The 17,780-nt window shown below is 41.1% G+C and overlaps 1 non-coding gene across 1 annotated transcript; it reads left to right on the top strand.

The window, feature by feature from the left end:
• The first annotated feature begins 16,693 nt into the window (after window positions 1-16,693).
• Window positions 16,694-16,795, top strand: LOC125117101 (U6 spliceosomal RNA). Its single transcript, XR_007132477.1, has one exon. It is a non-coding gene; the product is annotated as a U6 spliceosomal RNA (small nuclear RNA).
• The last annotated feature ends 985 nt before the right edge of the window (window positions 16,796-17,780 follow it).

Here is a 17,780-nt window from a genome sequence, read left to right as displayed (position 1 = left end):
TTTTTGAATGATAACCAAGAAAGCTTTATTTTTCTTACTTTTTTACATTTTTCTACTTTTATTTAATGAGTATATACAGTGTTGATAGTGAAAGCAGTAACCTATAAACCTCAAAGTGTTAGGTTAAGTTACTACAACATGTGATGAACTGCTTTTTCATCAAGCAGTATTTTATGATGTAGATTGTTGAATAAAACAGAGAAATGGAACTAAATAATTTTCATTCTTAGTGTCCAAGTATAATGTTCACTAAAATGGCAAACTGGGTATCAGGTGATTTGTCTCAATAGGTCCACAGAGTGTGCCAAGTGTCCTAAAATAGCCCCCAAAGAGCAAAATGTAGGCCAAAACACCAAAAGGGATGCATTTGACAAATTGCATATGACATAATGTAAAAATCATAAACGGAAGGTTTCTGAATCTAAAAATACTTGAAATACTCAAAAGTAGCCCAACAAATCAAAATATTTCTAAAAGGATGCAAGCACTCATTCTAACAGGTGTAACTCTATGTATATTCCATAAAGTGCCTTGCATTGCCTAAATGGGGATTTTTGAGGGTCATCAGGAAACTTTCTATTAATCAAATTTTGAATAAAACAGAGAAATGGAACTAAATAATTTTCATTTGGAACATTTCCATTTTAAATGGAACTAAATAATTTTACTCAAATGGGCTGTAGGCAAATTTGCCTGCACCCAGGCAAGTGCCCAGCACAATGACAATGTGGAGGGGGTGGGCAGGGAGGACCCACTGCCAGCACACAGACATACCGCACAAGCCCAGCAAATGCCTGAGTAGAAAAGGAAGAGGCACCAGATTTGGCTGCCCTGGTAGGGAGGTTGACAGGAGGAAGGAAGATTCTTAGAAAATGCAGTCACTAGATTCTCAGTGCTCATATGTGTCATTTATAGGGAATAAGAGAGCATTAAGAACATGCAACTAAGAGAGAAACAGAAAGAAACAGTATCATTGTACTATTACAAGCTCAGTATGAAGATCTGTTAAAAAAAAAAAAATGCAAACAGAGCCGAGAAGAGGGAGTAGCGTATCTGCCTTGAACATTACAGGACAGGGTTGGGAGTCAGTGGGGAGGCTGCCCAGAAAAAATGATATTTCTGAATCTTAAGCCAGAGTAAGGTTTTTGTCAAATAGAAAAAAAGGGGGGGGGAGTAATGATAAGGAAAATTAAAAGGGTATTACTTGCTTATACAATCATAAATCCTTTTTTTAGTACCAAAGTTTAAGTATGTCTGGTGAAAAGTGGCAAATGTGAGTTCAAAGTTAGTTAGAGACAGTTTTTGGAGATGAGAAGATGTAGGGCTGCATAGCTGTAACTTCCTCCTTAGGCATCAGAGACTCCATGAAGGTACCTTTGTCGTTGATGTTATTTTGTTTAATGTCTTAAGCTCAGAAGCAAAACATGATCATTATTTAAAAGAAAAAAAGAAGTCTTGAAGAAAGGAGTAAAAATGGAGAAGGAAATTATAACACTCTAAGCAAGAGATAAGGGATAGAACTGAAGCTTTGACACTAAGAAAGGATTATAAAAAAGACTTAAGAAACATTTTGAAAGATGAATAGTCAGGATTTGATTCAAAATTGACTGTGGAGGGTAAGAGAGGAGTAGTAGATAAGGACTCTGAAAATTCTAATTATGGCAACCTATCATTAACCCAGATACGGAATGCAGGAAAAAGAGCCGGTTTTAGAAAGCAGATAATGAGTTTAGCTTTGGACATGCTGATTTGCATTTTCCTCTGGTATATCCAGTAATGTAGAAAATGGAAAAATAGGTCTGGAACTTAAAGGTGAGTTTTGAATTGTAAAATAGATTTGAGACTCAAGAGTATAGTGCCGGTAGTTAAAACTCTTAGGATGAGAGATTAATAATGAAAATAGAGGAGATCCCATTGTGGCTCAGTGGGTTAAGAACCTGACATCCCTTTGAAGATATAGGTTTGATCCCTGGCCTCACTCAGTAGATTAAGGATCCTGTGTTGCTGCAAGTTGTGGCATAGGTCCCAGATGTGGCTCAGATCTGTTGTTGCTGTTGCTGTGGTATAGGCCTGCAGCTGCAGCTCTTTTTCGACCCTTAGCCTGGGCACTTCCAAATCCCACAGGTAAGGCCCTAAAATTAAAAAAAAAAATTAAAATAGGATGTGCATTGGGTGCTCACTGTGTGACCACTTTACATATACTCATTTGTTTAATACTTTTTATTAATATTTTAATTATAGTTGATTTATCATGTTTCTTCAATTTCTGTTGTACAGCTAAGTAACCCAATCATACACAGTTCCCTGTGCTGTATAGTAGGACCCCATTGCCCATTCATTTCAAATGTAAAAGTTTGTATTCACCAACCCCCAAATCCCCATCTATCTCATTCCTCCACGCCCCTGCCCCCTACTCAGCGACCACAAGTCTGCTCTCCTTGGCTGTGATCTGTTTCTGTTTTGTGGATAGGACAACTTGTGCCATATTTTAGATTCCAAAAATAAGTGATATCATGTGGTATTTGTCTTTCTCTTTCTGACTTACTTCACTTATATGAGAATCTTTAGTTCCATCTGTTAATTTTTACGTTGACCCCGTAAATTAAGTATTATAGTTGTCTTTCCTATCCACAGGAAGCACAAAGGGTTAAGATCTTGTCCAAGAATGGAAATGGACAAGCTGGGATTCCCAACCAAAGAGTTTGGTGTCATTTCATAGATGCTTAGCCAACACTTTGTACTTTCTTCAACCAGCAAATGACAAGGAGGAAACCTCGGGAACACAGACACTTAGAGGGTATGTTGAGGAAGAGAGACCAATGAAGACCCCAGAGGATAACCCAGAAATGCAAAGGAGGAGAGGGATTTAGGACAGGAATTGCCCACTATGTCAAACACTGTAGTGAAGTCCCAGATGCCTGTGTATAGAGTCAAGGGCCAGAGAGCACTTTTCTTCACGGTGATGGGAAAGGAAGCTGGACTACAGGAGGTTCTGGAGGCAATAGGAGTGAAGGGACAAGAACAGTCAGAGCAGATGCCTCTTCTCAAGAGGAGAGAAAAGAGGAAACAACTTGACTGGTAACAGGATGGAGGAGATTTATGGCATTTTCAAAAGCAGGAGTTGTTCTGGCCCAGATTCTGCCTTGGCTCAGATGAAGAAGCTAAAGTCTGCAAAGGGGATCACAGCCTCACCACCAAGCTTGGTGAGGAATGAACTTTAGGTTAACATAACACATCGGGTCAAGGTCAGGAACAGGAACTCCAGAAGGTTGAAGGAATTCTGAAGGCTCCACTAAGACAGCCTCTACCAGAATGAAGATCTTGAGTGTCTCAGTCAGGAGGAATCATGGACACCAGCACGAACAAAGGACATCATGACTTTGAAGGCAAGCTCACCTATAGCTGCCTAAATGGTGGAGTCTGAGAACCCAGAGTTAGCACATGTGGTTGGGGGACATCCTGATATCCTTCAAGATAGAACCCCTTTCTTAAGATGAACCACATGTTCTTCTAAGACTCATATTATTCCATGCTTTGGAGTTATTACACTTGTTTCCCCCTCACTGAAGTAATATCTCAAAGAATTCGTGCTGAGCCAGGTGGAAACTGGAGGTTACTGGTTCTCAGGGTCCAGAATGGCAGGGGCAGCAGTCAAGCCAGATGGACATGCAGAGAGCCAAACACACAACTCATAATAACCTATAAGGGAAAAAAATCTGAAAAGGAAAACTGAATCACTGTGCTGAAACTTGAAACTAACATAACATGGTAAATCAACTATATTTCATTTTTTAAAAAAAAAAACCCTCATATTTCTAAATATAAATTATTGGAAGTCAGAGGTTGGGAAGACTGGCAGAGCCTCTCCTCTCTGTTTCAGTGAATTTGGGTCTTATCTATAATTGTTGGTGTTTCCCCACCACACCCCTGAACTTTTTCTGAGAAATGACAGCCAAAACCTCCATTTGGTACCACAGGGCAAGGAAGACACAGGCCTTTAATAGTGGGAAGGAACGAGCTCTCTGGCCCTTCTCTTGAGTCAACCTACCCAACTCTTACAAACTCATATCATCACAAATCAGCTAGGGATATGGGACCTTAGACAATGGAATTCTGTGTCCACTTTCTATTTGCCTAAATCCTTTCCCCTTACTATTGACATTATAGGTTCTCTAAGACCCCCTTTCTCTTTACTAGTCTTGCAGATTTTTCCTAAGAATAACACTCTCATGATATCTTCATCTCTTCCTTAGAGCCATGTTTAGAATTGTCTATCTGAATTAAACTTCAGGATATTCAAATGACATAAATTTAGCGTATGACTTCTGGTCCTTGAGAGATAACTGGAGAGAAAAGATATACTATTCTCCATCTGACTTCAGGGTTGGACCAGCCAAGCTCACCTCTTGCCTGGCTTTCCACCAAGGAGAGGGTGGGCAAACAAGAAAATAAATGGCTAAACTCTGGGAATGGGGTTTGTATCCCTCCCTGATGACTGTCCTAAATGATTCTCTTTTCTCTTCCCCAGAAGAACCACAGGGAAGCCTTCTGTTGTCACTTAATATCCTTGATTTAGAAAGGATAAATACATGCATAATACATGGGCCTCCCCTAAATTATAAATATGCTGTGACTGCTGATTTTCCCCACTGCCTCTGTCTATACCTTAGCATCAGCTTAAAAAATATCTTTCCAGAGTCAGGAAGATGAAAGGCAAATTAGGTGTGCTAAGAGCAGAACTCAGAGCAAGGAAGTAACCATATGCCTTGGCAGCCTCCAAGATGTATGACCATACTCTACCTAACTAGATTCTCCCACAGATTATATGGGTCTACTCTTCTGTTTTGTTTGCTTCTCCAATGGCTTCCAATGAGACTTCTGTTTGCTAGGAGCTGATGTCATCTCAGGTTTGCCCCAGGTGTGTCCTATCTCCCAGGTACCTGCTCAGTCTGAATCCTGATCCATGTACTTAACAAGATGGGTTATTTAGAAAGGATTCTTATTTGATTCAGTGGCTTGCTCTCCTGGAAGCCAACTTTTTCAATAGCTGTTTTGATTTGTGTGGTTGTTTTCTTAAGATATAAGATTTCGTAGTATCAGATCATAGCTGGGTTCAAATAGGAAAAAAACATTTTAAATAACTCTCTGCCTTCAGTTGTTAGGTCAAAATCAACTAAAGCAGAGATAGGTTTAGAAAAAAATTAAGCATTCAAGATAATAACTGGAAAATAACTTCAGCCAAGCAGTTTCCCCAAATGTCCTGACATCCATTTCTACTTAATGCAGTGATGCTGGGTGAGCCTCTGGTCATGAATTTTCTCACCTCATATATTGCATATTTCCTATCCTTGTTGAAAAGTCAGGCTGTAATTGAAGAGTTCCTGGTTCTATGTTTTTTTCCCTGCTTCGGGTCACAAAGACATCTAATCTTAGAAATAAGGCCAAACAGTAAACAGTCACGTGGGAGAATCCCTGAGAGACCAAGCAGTAAGATAGAAACTACTGTACCTAATCTAAGAGTAGTAAAGATAGTATCTAGACACTATCCCCTCCTGCTCAGCCCCACTGTTACCCCTAAAAATTCAACATTGCAAGGATGTCTGCAGTATCCCAACAGCTCACTCTTAGCAATGATATGGTGCTTCCATGTCCATGGGTCCACTTCGTTAATGGGAGAGATCATTCCAGCCAAGGAAACTGAGGCATATAGAATTTAAAAACAACCTTTAGAAAGCTTGTCCTCATTAACCTCCGTGGAGAGAGCCCCATGCATTCTAAAACACATTCCCTGCTACTGATGGAGCTTTAGGGTCATGAACTTCCTACATATTTATTGCCCATGTACACACTCTTCAATTTAATGATAAACATCCTGGATATAGGGAGTTGCTTTATTTATCCTATATTCTACAGCACTTTGAAGGCATTATGCATTAAAACTTGGTCCTCAAGTTCAACTGAACTGAGCCTAGCACCATATTCTACATGCTTTTTTTCCCTATAATAGTCTAATTACAGTGTATAAGTCTTGACTCATCAATCAGATCCCAGTTTTTCTCAGGGCAAAAAAAAAAATCTAATTTTTCCTTTATCCTGTGCAGTTCTAGACACACACTGGGTATGTAGGAATATCTGGGCAAATTGAAATAAACTGGATTTTTATAAATATACTTATCAAACTCTTCTACAGAAGTTGTTTGTTTTTGCTTTGTTTGAGTTTTCCTTTCTTTAATAGGAAGAAAATATTTACTAATGTTCCTGTAATTTTTGCTTCCCTAATCCATTGAGGATTAGCCACCCTCCTTCCTATAAAGTTGAATGTAGTATGTGTGATATGAAGAAATTAATCAGAATCATCTTATCTTTAACAAGCCTCTTGCTATAAAGGTATGTATTCAATTTATTTGTTCTTTTTCTCTTGTCTTAGGGTATGCATTTAGGTCAGGTGTTCTGCAAATTACTTGGGGTGGGGAAGATAGTGCTTGTGCTCATTCATTGTGAGTCCTCTGCAATGGGAACAAGCACAAGGAGATTCAGTGCCCAGCTGGATGCTTGAGAGATTGCAGCATAAGTTTGCCACTAAATTCCCGCTATCAGGAGTAAGTCATATCTCTCAGTCATTACCAAGCTCTTCCATGTCTTTGGGCAGAAGATGATAGTTCAGGATTCTGGGAATATTAAGAAGAGGCTAAGATTACTTCAGCTCTTCAACTGAATAATATGTAGTCTGACATTTGTTTGTATTGTCTTTCTTGGTGGGTTGAGGGGTGAAGATAATAAAATTATACGGGCTGTGATTATTGTATTTTGTTCAGGTTAAATCAACTTTTGAAAAGTCTTCCTTCTGTATGAAGGGCATGTTTCACTTTCAGGAGCCCACAGACAAACAATTGGAAGAGGCCACAGATGATGCGCTAACTCCCAAAGAGATAACAGTGAATATCTTACTTAGTGATCAAATAATTAATAACAGAACAAAGCTGACATAGGCAAGTAACTCTGCATTTCATCACTCAAGACTGTCCCTTGAACAGTCATTATTCCCTGCAGAGGAGAAACTGTGCTGCCATCACTACGAAGTCCACAGATGATCTGAAAGCAGACACCAGGAAAAGAAGAGTTTTACCTAGGAAGAACTAACTGTCTTTGTCTGAATGAGACAAGACATTCACTTGGGACTCAGGTGGACAAAGTTAATATTACTCAATAAGCCAATACCAAAAGGGCTTCAAGTTAAGCAAGGGTCCTTGTGCTCCTAACTTCTATAGCATTGTGCATGTGTTCATCATTTCTTTTAACACAGATTTACTGACTGCCTATTCTGAGCCAACCACTGTGTGAATTGATATGAAAAAAACTATCATATAAAAAACAGTTTGTCTTAGAAAAGTTTTTCAACCTATATAACAAATTCCTTATCCATTATATATAAAACATTCTTTCAAATTAAAAAAAAACCCACTACCACATCAATAAGAAAAAAGAGTCAAAATTTTATCAAAATTCTGTACAAAGATATATAAAAATGAATAATTTGAAAAAGGTACAATTTATAAATAAACAAAAATGAAGTATTTAGATATTCATTATCACATAGATAAGTAAAACCATGAATGAAACAGAATGTTTACTACTGGTAAGTATAATGATAAGACTTTTATCTACCAGTTGATGAGAATTTTAATTGTATTAAAATATTTAGGTTTTAATTTTGCAATATCTACCAAAATTAAAAATATCTTCACCCATGACCTGACAATTCAAATTTGAGGTATGTATTCTAAGAAATAATAGCACAATTATAGCACTGTTTATAACAACAACAGAATAATAATCTAAATGTCCATTAATAGGAAATGAGTATAATGAATCAAAGTACAATCATACAATGGAATACTATATATCTGTTCAAAATAAGCATGAAAATGATGCTCCATGAAACAGACCAGAGTGACCAGCAGACTCCCTGAATAACCATGTGTTTACCTTGGTATTCCTAATGCTTTGATGCACAACCCTCTGGTTTGGTTGCATCCCTAGAGGACATGCTGTGAAACTCCTGAGAAAGTGTCTCTGTGCCTCCTGGTAAACACTTCTTACCACTCACCCTAGTCCTCATCAACACTGCCTCCCACACAAGGAATCAGTCATGTTATCTGTTCCTGGAGAATATCTTACACTCTCATGCCCTGACTATTGTTCCATGTCAGTCCACATTATACTAAGAAAGGAAGCGAGGACCAGTTTTGAGTGTATGGTGAATAATTTTCCCAGGAAGGGGAGGTTGTAGACCCAGTGCTATTGTTTTTCACCTTGAATGCTGAGATCTTTAAGATACTTTTTAAATGAATGCTTTTTTAATCTTACTATTTTTAGGCTTCTTGCTTAAACTATTGCTGAGGAAGAAGAGGAATGGTGGTGGAAATATCTGGGTCATAACCTAAGGGTTGCGTTCAGCCAACCCTTTGTGGCTTTCAGGGGGTTGGTCCAAATATAAGCATCCCAGGAGGTATGGCAAACTCAAATTCATATCTGGAATTAGATCATCTGTGGGCTTCAGAGAAGATGGGGAAAGCACAATTGCGGGTGTGGATGTGTTCGTTCTTTCAACCAGATGGAACTGGAGTGACCTTGATGATTCTCTCCTCTTTCATTAATTCAGCATATTCTGGGCAGGATCCCCTCCGAGAATATAGAAGTGAGCACCATAAACATGATGCCTGTTGACACAGAGCTTGCTATCTTATAAGGGTGATGCACAGTTCTGCTTTAGGATAGGATAGGGGAGAGAGGGCACATAGGAGCAGAATAGATACACATGCACATATTTTCTTTTCTCTTCCAATCACTCATTTTGAAACATCCTGTATTTTTTTTCCTAGAAAAATAAGTCTCTGTAACCATGGAAATGACTGTTGTTTTCAATCCAAGGGGATATAGGATTGTGTGTTTAAGAAGATACTTAATAAGCTTTGATTGCTGCTTGAACGGAACTTTCAATTTCAACTTTTCACCACTCAATGCACCCACTGTAGACTAAAGTGGCAACAGGAATCATCAGCTGCAAACCCTACCCCTCACTTCCTTAAGTCCAGTTGAAAGCTGACTTCAGCCCTGTTGTGCCCTTGGAATTTCTAGCAGGGCTGAAGGTAACTAGTCTCCTGGAACCCAAACCCTGAACAGACCACCTGCCTGGCAGGTGGGAGAAGGTAGCAGCCATTCTGAGTCACAGCCCCTCATCCTGCTAAAAAGCCAAATGACTCATGCTTAGAGAACTGGGGGAGCCTCCCTAGGCTGCAGGAGCATCTGATTCCTTTACCTGGTTGCTCCCTGGGGGTCAGATGCTGAGCCCAGCAAGACTGCCACAGGGCCCCCAAAATGATTGCTTGGGAAGGCCTGACTGGACAGGAGTTGAGACCGCTTGACCTGAAGTTTAACCTGGTGTTTTTATCTCTCTTGCACTATGTACTTTGTGATAAATCTAATAAATCTCCTCTTGTTTAAGTGACAGGCAGTTGGGATGGTTATTTTTGTATTTGACAAATCCTCAAAGGGGAAAATCAACCCACAGAGCCCAGAAGGGAGCAGAAATAGGTCAAAACAGATGCAAAGTGAAATTCCTTAGCAGTGGGCAGGTCTCAGGAGGAGGGTCTGTGCTTTTGACTGGAGACCCCTCTATGGCCCCTGGCAGACATGAGCACCCAAAGAGGGGTGTGGGGGCTCTGTGTTGCTCCTGGACCAAGAAGAGAGCTTGGGGCACATGCAAGTCCACATGCAGGGCAAGGAGCCAGGTACCAGTGGATAACCGTGCATTATAGTCTGACTTCCTTACTTTTCAGATTTCTGTGTTTGTCAGCTAGCTTCCTGGCCTTTGCTTTATTGATCTTGGTCATGATGGAGAAGAAAATTGAAAGACCACCAGGAAGGCTAAATTCATCTACATTAGAAAGGGCAGAAAGCCATGCACGATAGGAAAATAAACCAATAGACCACAGAGCCAAAGAGACTGGAGGAGAAGGGGAGAGAGTAAAGAGCTAGTCTAGTCACATTTACCAGGCATTTATGGGAGTTGGTAGATGTGAAAAGAGAGATCAAGGGCAGCTTGAGCACCTTATAAATGAAAGGGTAGGAGAGAGACCCAGGAAAAGAATTTTAGAGTTTTGGATTTGGGTTAGCAAGTAATCCCCACTTAGTCCTTCTTAAAGAGTCCTCAATAGAGAAGTCGATTGCTTCTCAATGCTCATGGGATGTTATAGGAGTTTTGCTTCTAAATGCATCTCCCTGTATTTGGGCCAGTTTTATGTGGATTACATGTGATTAAACAAATGTGGCCCAGTGGATTTTTGAGTGCCTGACACCCAGCCGTCCAAAAGGGCCTCCCAACTCTGCAGGCTGGAGTCTGAGCCAGCTAGGAGCCTGGGATTCTGGGCCAACAGAGGCTTGGGTGTGCTCAGTCTGGACACTGAGAATCCTCAGTGATAGCAGCTGAGAGGGTCAGAAAGGAGGGGACTGTGTGCCACTTCCCCCCCAGACATCTTCTCTGTGCAGCAGCTTTTTTCTGCCACCTTCGGCTAAATGCAGTGACTGTGATCAGTCCCTCTAGCCACTCTGGGTAGGACTGGCCATTCCATCTTCCTTGGAACCACTCTGTGTATGATTTCCATAACACTGCTCTGCCAGTTTCACTGAGCCTTGCTGGGCATCCATTCTCAGCTTCCTTCACTGGTTTCTCTTCTTCCACATTCTGAGTTCAGGCCATTTCTCTGCCCACATCACTCCCTGAGTCATCTCATCTGGCTTCATGGCCTTAAAAGCAGACAAGTGATGACTCAAGATTCAACCCTCTGGTCTGAACATCTCTCTGTTCTCCAAAACCACGTTTACCACTGCCCATAGGACATGTCCATCAGAGGTCCAACAGGAACCTCAAACATCACAGGGCCAAGGCCGAAATCCCTCCTTGCCCTCTTCTTCTCAGCCCCAAATCTCTTCCCAGGCAGCTCACTCACTCCATAAATGCAATTCATTTCTTCTAGTTGATCAAGATGAAATACTCAAGCCGTCTTCAAATTCTCTTTTTTTCCTCACATTCCCCACATCTAATTCATCCATGAATCCATTGTCCATTTTCAAAATATATTCAGAAGCTGACCACTTTCACACCCTCTCACTACCTCCCTGATTCAAACCACCACCATTTACAGCCTAAATTCCCACAAAAGCCCCCACCTTGTCCTCCTTCTGCCTCTGCCAGTCAGCAGCCAGAGTAACCTTTCAAAATGTCAGTAGGATAATGTCATGCCTCCACTTAAAGCCAGCTTCCCAGCCCTAAATAAAACATCACACACACACACACACACATGCACATATCCTGGACATTTCCTTACATCTTAGTTTGTTGTATTATTTTCTGCAGCACCAATCACAAACACATTATATATTTACATGTTTCTTTGTTTTCTGTATGGCCTCTGGAATCTAAATTCCTCAAGCATAGGAATTTATCCTGTTTTGTCTTATCCCTTATGCCTAGAATTTTCTGACATATGGTAGGTATTCAATTAATATCAGTTAAATCAACAAATAGCTCATTTTTCTGTGCTTTATGCTTTCTTTCCCTAAGGCAGGACATACCATGCAAGAAACAAAGGTGTGAAATGGTGTATGATCCTTTCCAAGTAGTTGCTATTCCTTCATGCAAAAGTATTGTATTTTCCTTTCCCAGTGATTCCAGTTTGGCTTGGTGACTTGCTTTGACTAAGAAAACAGGAGAATAAGTAGTTGGTACCACTCACAAGCTGAAGTTTTAGGAGCCTTATCCCAAATAGAGGCTAACCTTTGTCTCCAGTCCTGGCATGATGTGACATAGTCACACTCCATCATTACAAAGACAAGGGACAGGAGTGAGAAATAAATACTTTGCACTGTAGGCCACTGCCATCTGGGACCAAGTCTTTCACAGCATCGGGTAGCCTACACTTGCCTGATGAAGGTATGGAAGGGGGAAGTTCACTGACCCAGGATGTTTGTGTGATGCTGTGTTCCTGCAGCGGTGAGCAAGTGCTCTCTGGAATAAGTGTCCTTATCCTGCTTAGGAATTCTTCCAGGATGATCTTCCAACCTTCCGGGCTGAAGCGGGCAGGTAGTAGAGCCACTCTAAGATGTTAGTGATCCCATACAGGTATAATGTGGCTGCTTTACTTCTCCATGATGTGATATAGGGCCAATGACACTGACACATATTCAAAGCACACTGGCTATGATTCCCAAGCCTGCTACTAGACCTTCCTCATTCTGAGAAAGACTGAGGAAATAAAGAACCAGGTAACAAGTTCCATGCCTTCAGCCTGGGCCCAGGTGCTCTGTGGGGGATACAGAATAGAATGGGAAATGCTTCCAACAACCTCCGATATGAGCAAGGGAAGAGTGATAACTAGAGTTTATGCCAGGTGGCAATGCCAAACACGGATCTCATCTACGTCTGCTATTTCACGACTAAAGGGTACAGCCACCAAATGCTGAACTGAGCACAGCTTCCCCCAGGCAACAATCTGGCTGTATGTGTCTGTGTATATGTGTGCACACGTGCATGTGTGTGTGTATCCCAGGCCTTCTACAAAGCAGACTTTCAGGATTTAGAACCAAGATTTCTACAGATCCACTTTTGGGGTCTCTGTCCTTGGATGATGTGCACCCATCTCCCCGGCCCAGCTTCTTCTGGGCCCCAGATAACTGAGCAGAAGGCCAGGTCTGGACTGCTACTTCCCACAACTCTCCTGGTCATTCCCTGAAGTCTGGCTTACCTCAGACAGATGCCAGGGCAGTGCTTTGCATTTTATTCCCAACAGAACTATGCTTCTCCCCCTTTTCCAACAAAGGAATTTTCCATCATATAAAACAGAGTACATTTTGTGAATTAATGAGACAAGGAGAAAGGGCCTGAGTTTCCTGTGGAGGCTCCAAGAGGGGCTGAGCTGCCCATGAAATATTTAGAGGCATTTTTCCAAAGTAGCAGGCTGTAGTAAATTGGTAAAAAATCAAGAGCTGTTTTCCGGAGCCCACAGAGACTAAAACCTGCAGCTGGGGCCCAGGCATGATGTCTAGACTTTGCCTCCTGTGCCGCCATCCCAGTATGGAGTTTCTGCTTGGTCCTCTCCAGTCTTTGAAAGCTCTGTCTTTAAAGTTGGATCATCTGTCAGCTGCAATTACAGCCTTGGCCAATGGACAGGGGGAATTGGATCAGATTAGGCCAAGAGTACAGAGAACATACAGATTGTTCTCATCATCCATTGCTGTTTGTCAATTCTGAAGCCAAGATCCTGTGGATGCTCAGATCTTGCAAGATGGGTTTGTCCCTGAAGTCTCAGGGATGAAATACCATTGTCACAGACAGCTATCTCCTGGGATGAGAATCTGTCACATTATTCTAGTACCTAAGGAGCTTACAGCTGGGTCATCTATTCACAATCTCATTTGCTCTGCATAAAACTTGCTTTGTTGCTATTCTTACCAGCAGAACTAGAGTCCCACAGAGAATCAGATTGGATTAGACTGAGTAGGAGAACCACCATACATAATCATTATTTTTGCAAAGCTCCAGGTTACAAATAATAGCCTCCATGACAGGTGCAACACTGCAGATATGTTAGGTTCTGTCCACACTATGTTTCCAAGCAAGTTACACAATAATTTTTTTAATGGGATATGCCATTTCACTTCTGGATACATCATTATTCTTAAATCTTGAAATATTTGATAATACTGGCCCCAGACTTGAACATGGCGAGGATATGCCAGAACTGAATAACCAATTGTTGGGCTTGAAACTAACATTGGTTCTCCAGTTGACTGAAGTCCTCAGCACTCCCTACTGTATTATTCATATCACATCTCTTGTACTCATTTGAGTCTGTGATCTTAAAAACTGTTGTTTAGTGACACAGCTGCTAGCCAAAGATACTCAGATACTCTTCAATATTTCTGCTTCTTGTCATCAGGTGTAATGAAAAGCATGTTGGCCTTTGGCCAGGATGTGGTCTCTACCCTACCCCTCTATGTTGTTCCATCATTGCCCCAGAAACCGTACACTGCAAATAAGATTTTCTCTTTATTGGAGTTCCCGTCATGGCCCAGCAGTAATGAACCTGACTAGTAACTGTGAAGATGTGGGTTGATCCCTGGCCCTGCTCAGTGGGTTAAGGATCAAGTGTTGCCATGAGCTGTGGTTTAGGTCACAGATGCAGCTCAGATCTTGAATTGCTGTGGCTGTGGTGTAGGCTGGCAGCTGTAGCTCCAATTCATGATTCAACCCCTAGCCTGGGAACTTCCATGTGCCTAGAGTACAGCCCTAAAAAGCAAAAAAAAAAAAATCTTTATTATCCAATGAAGATTGTGATTTTTAGAGATCTCTTTCCTATAGCTGCTATGATTATAGGGGGCTTCTCTGAACTTCAGTCTCATGCTCTTGCTTTGAGCAGTGGCCAGCCTGGAAGGGGCATTTTGATAAGGAAATGCAGTGTGGTTGATTGCTTCACTGCTGTCCTATGTAGAACCATATTTAGTCTGTGAATGATGTGCTGCCTCCTCCTGGGCAGGGAGGTTCCTGCCAGGGGTAGAGGTTTCACAGTGACATGATAGCACCATTCCAGAGTTTCTAGACATAGAACATAGCAGTAAGATCTACTATACTTCATAGCAAAAAGCAAAAGCTAGAAATAGCCCATCAGATATTTCCATTTCTCTGAACAAGCTCAGAATTTTTACCTCTTTCCTCCACCACTACAGGAACAAAAAAAAAGGCTATCACCTCTATCTTACCCTTGAAAAACATGGGATAAGCAAAAGCAGGCACTGAAGAGGAGTGATCCATCCAGCAGAATGCTCTGTGCCTATATTCACTGCTGCACACACTGGGCTGGAAGCCTTCACCTGAACACTCACCTAGCCAGTGGCAGCCTTGGTCTGCCCAGCTACTGCCCATCCAGAGTGGGTTTTACATCTGATGACAAATGAATCAATGTAGACAGTTCTCTCTGGATTCAGGAGTCCACCGAACACTATGATCTGCTTCTGCATTGAACAAGGGGCCTCCCTTGTAGATGATGCTTTTCATATAACCCCAATATCACTGAGCTTGAATTCGAATTTGGATGTTCCCTCGTTGCCAGCTTCCTGTTTCTTCCTCTCAGTCCTCAACCCTTGACTCAGTCCATTACCTTCTGTTTTGAGGAGACCCCATCATGTCAGCTGATTGGTCTAGTTCTGGTTATAGCAGAACCAAGTATCAAAACTTGAGTTGACTGGTTACCAAGAATTCCTTTTCCTATTGCCTTGCTCTTAGAGAATTTAAATGAAAACAGAAGAAACAGAAGAAAATAGGCCAACAGCCCATTATTGGCTCTCAGGAAAAGAGCCTGGGTACATTTCATTATTAATTTAGCCTTCAGAAAAGTGCTGAGGATCAAACACCCTTCTTATCCACAGATGACTATTTAAATGTAAATCAGATCATGTCACTCTTTTCTCAAGGAACCTCCAACAGCTACCTGCTACACTGAGAATAAAATCAAAGTTTTTCCCATGGCCCACAGGAATGGCTGCCTTGGTCCTGATCTATCCCTTCCAGCCCACCTTTGCCACGTGCTGCTCCTTGTGCTCCATGATGCTCACAATCACCTTCTCTCAGCTCTTGAAAAGCCATGCACATCTTCCCTCTTCTGGACTTCCATCCCAAGGGATCTGCCTAGCTCACACTTCCTGTGGATTCTCATAGCACTCAGGCCTCAGCTTCACAGCAAGATGCTTTCTGCTGACCCTTCCAGAGGAGGTCATTCGAATGCCCATCTCTACACCCTATGATTTGCTCTCACAGTACTTAGCAAAACTGGTGACTTCACAGTAAGTTTGTAAAAATTGTGTATTGTACGCTTTCCCAACTAGACCACCCAAGAGGATGGAGATCATGCCTTCTTTATGTACCAATATATCCTCACTGCTTGGCAAATAGTAGAAGTTCAATATACCTTTATGCCTTTGTGGACATATGAACAAATTCCATATATCTGCAAATGAATAAAATAATAGTACTAAATCAAATCCCATTTTCTGAAATTTAATCAATTTGATTGATTTTGTTATCGTGAATCTATATATGATGTCCGTATATGGGTAGAGATGCAGGAGATCCTAGAATGCTCTCATCCAATTTTCTGCCATCTCTGCCTGAAATTATTTTAACCACTGAGTTTGGGTTAGTCTCATTTGGCATGTGCCATCACTTGTTTCACTTAATACCTGTAAGAGGGCTGAGACCTTTCTCTTTTGTCTCTGAAACTGGAGTAGAAGTGCATCTGTAGTCCTGCCTCATTCAACCTGTCTTAAAACTGCCCAGCATTGTATCTCAGCAGGATTACAAACAAAATTATCTAGGGTTTCCTTTTCACCACAGGCTTTCTTTTTCTTTATGCCAAGGTTTCTGCTGTGAGTTGGAGGAAATCAAAATAGCAATTTAGAGAAGATCAAGAAGAACAAAAATATTAATGGCAAATATTTCCCTCTGAATATCACTGGGATCTAAAAAGCATTGAAGAGCAGGATAGACCAAAGCTTTGGCATTTGACATGTTTTTTTAAATTATGATGCAGAGAAAGCTATGAAAACTTTACTCAGAATTGCTCCTTTAAAGATAAGTATAGTGCTCACTTTGGCAGCACATATACTAAAATTGGAATGATACAAAGATTAGAACAGCCCCTTTGCAAGGATGACACAAATTCATGAAGCATTCCATATTTTTACCATGATGGAAGATAATATTAAAAAGGGGAATGTATATACATACATACATACACACACACACACGTGTGTATATATATATCACACGTGTGTATATATATATATATGACTGGGTCATTTTGCTGTATAGTAGAAATGGCTAAAACATTGTAAATCAACTGTACTCCAATATATATTTATTTTAATTTTTAAAAAGATGAGCCTATGCTCATCTGTCAAGGGAGAATAATACTATTAATATTTCAGGATCGTTTTGAAGATAAAATGAGAGAGTAGACCATCCAAAACAGTGTCTGGATCAAAAAGACATTAATTTCCCTCCTTCTATGATTTCCAAAGGTCACTCTTCATCTCCAGTTGTAGAAGGAGTAAAGGCCCCCTCAGGAAATTTCCACTCCAGCCTGTGCAGTAACCCAAAAGAGGAGGATCTCTAAAGCCCTGTGGAAAGCACCCCCTGCCATAGTGCAAAGCTGAGTCTTCAGAAATCCTGAAAATACTACTTTGTAGGAAAGATTCTGAAAAGAGCACACAAATGAAACCCTCTCATTCCAGTGATCAGGCAGCTTTGTCACAAGCCTTTTCTCCCCTCCTCTACTCAGAGTAATTCATCACTGGTCACTTGATGAAGGATCTACCCAGTTTCTTCTTTAATTTTCAGAGTATTCAGAAAGACATTGTCTTTGCTCTAGTCTGCAGATACAAAATATAACCAATGTTTTCTATGAATCTACTAGTAATAAGTGAATTTTTTTCCCCTCCTTTGTCTCAATCCTTAAAGTCCTCTTGGTCAGATCCTCAAGGGGGATTGGAAGCGGGAGACAAAGGAAATATCTTGGCCAGTTGGCACCCACACATTCTGAGAGAGAAAACACTCCCATGTAAACCTCGGCCATCCTCCCGGCCCCATCTTTAGCTTCCACTTTGCCTCTGTGTAGGTCTATTGCAGCCCCAGCTGCCTTTTTCAGTTGTATACTCAGCAGTGGCTT

Source organism: Phacochoerus africanus, chromosome 15 (assembly GCF_016906955.1).
Source record: "Phacochoerus africanus isolate WHEZ1 chromosome 15, ROS_Pafr_v1, whole genome shotgun sequence".
NCBI classification, from domain to species: Eukaryota; Metazoa; Chordata; class Mammalia; order Artiodactyla; family Suidae; genus Phacochoerus; species Phacochoerus africanus.
This window is presented reverse-complemented; position numbering and strand designations above follow the sequence as displayed.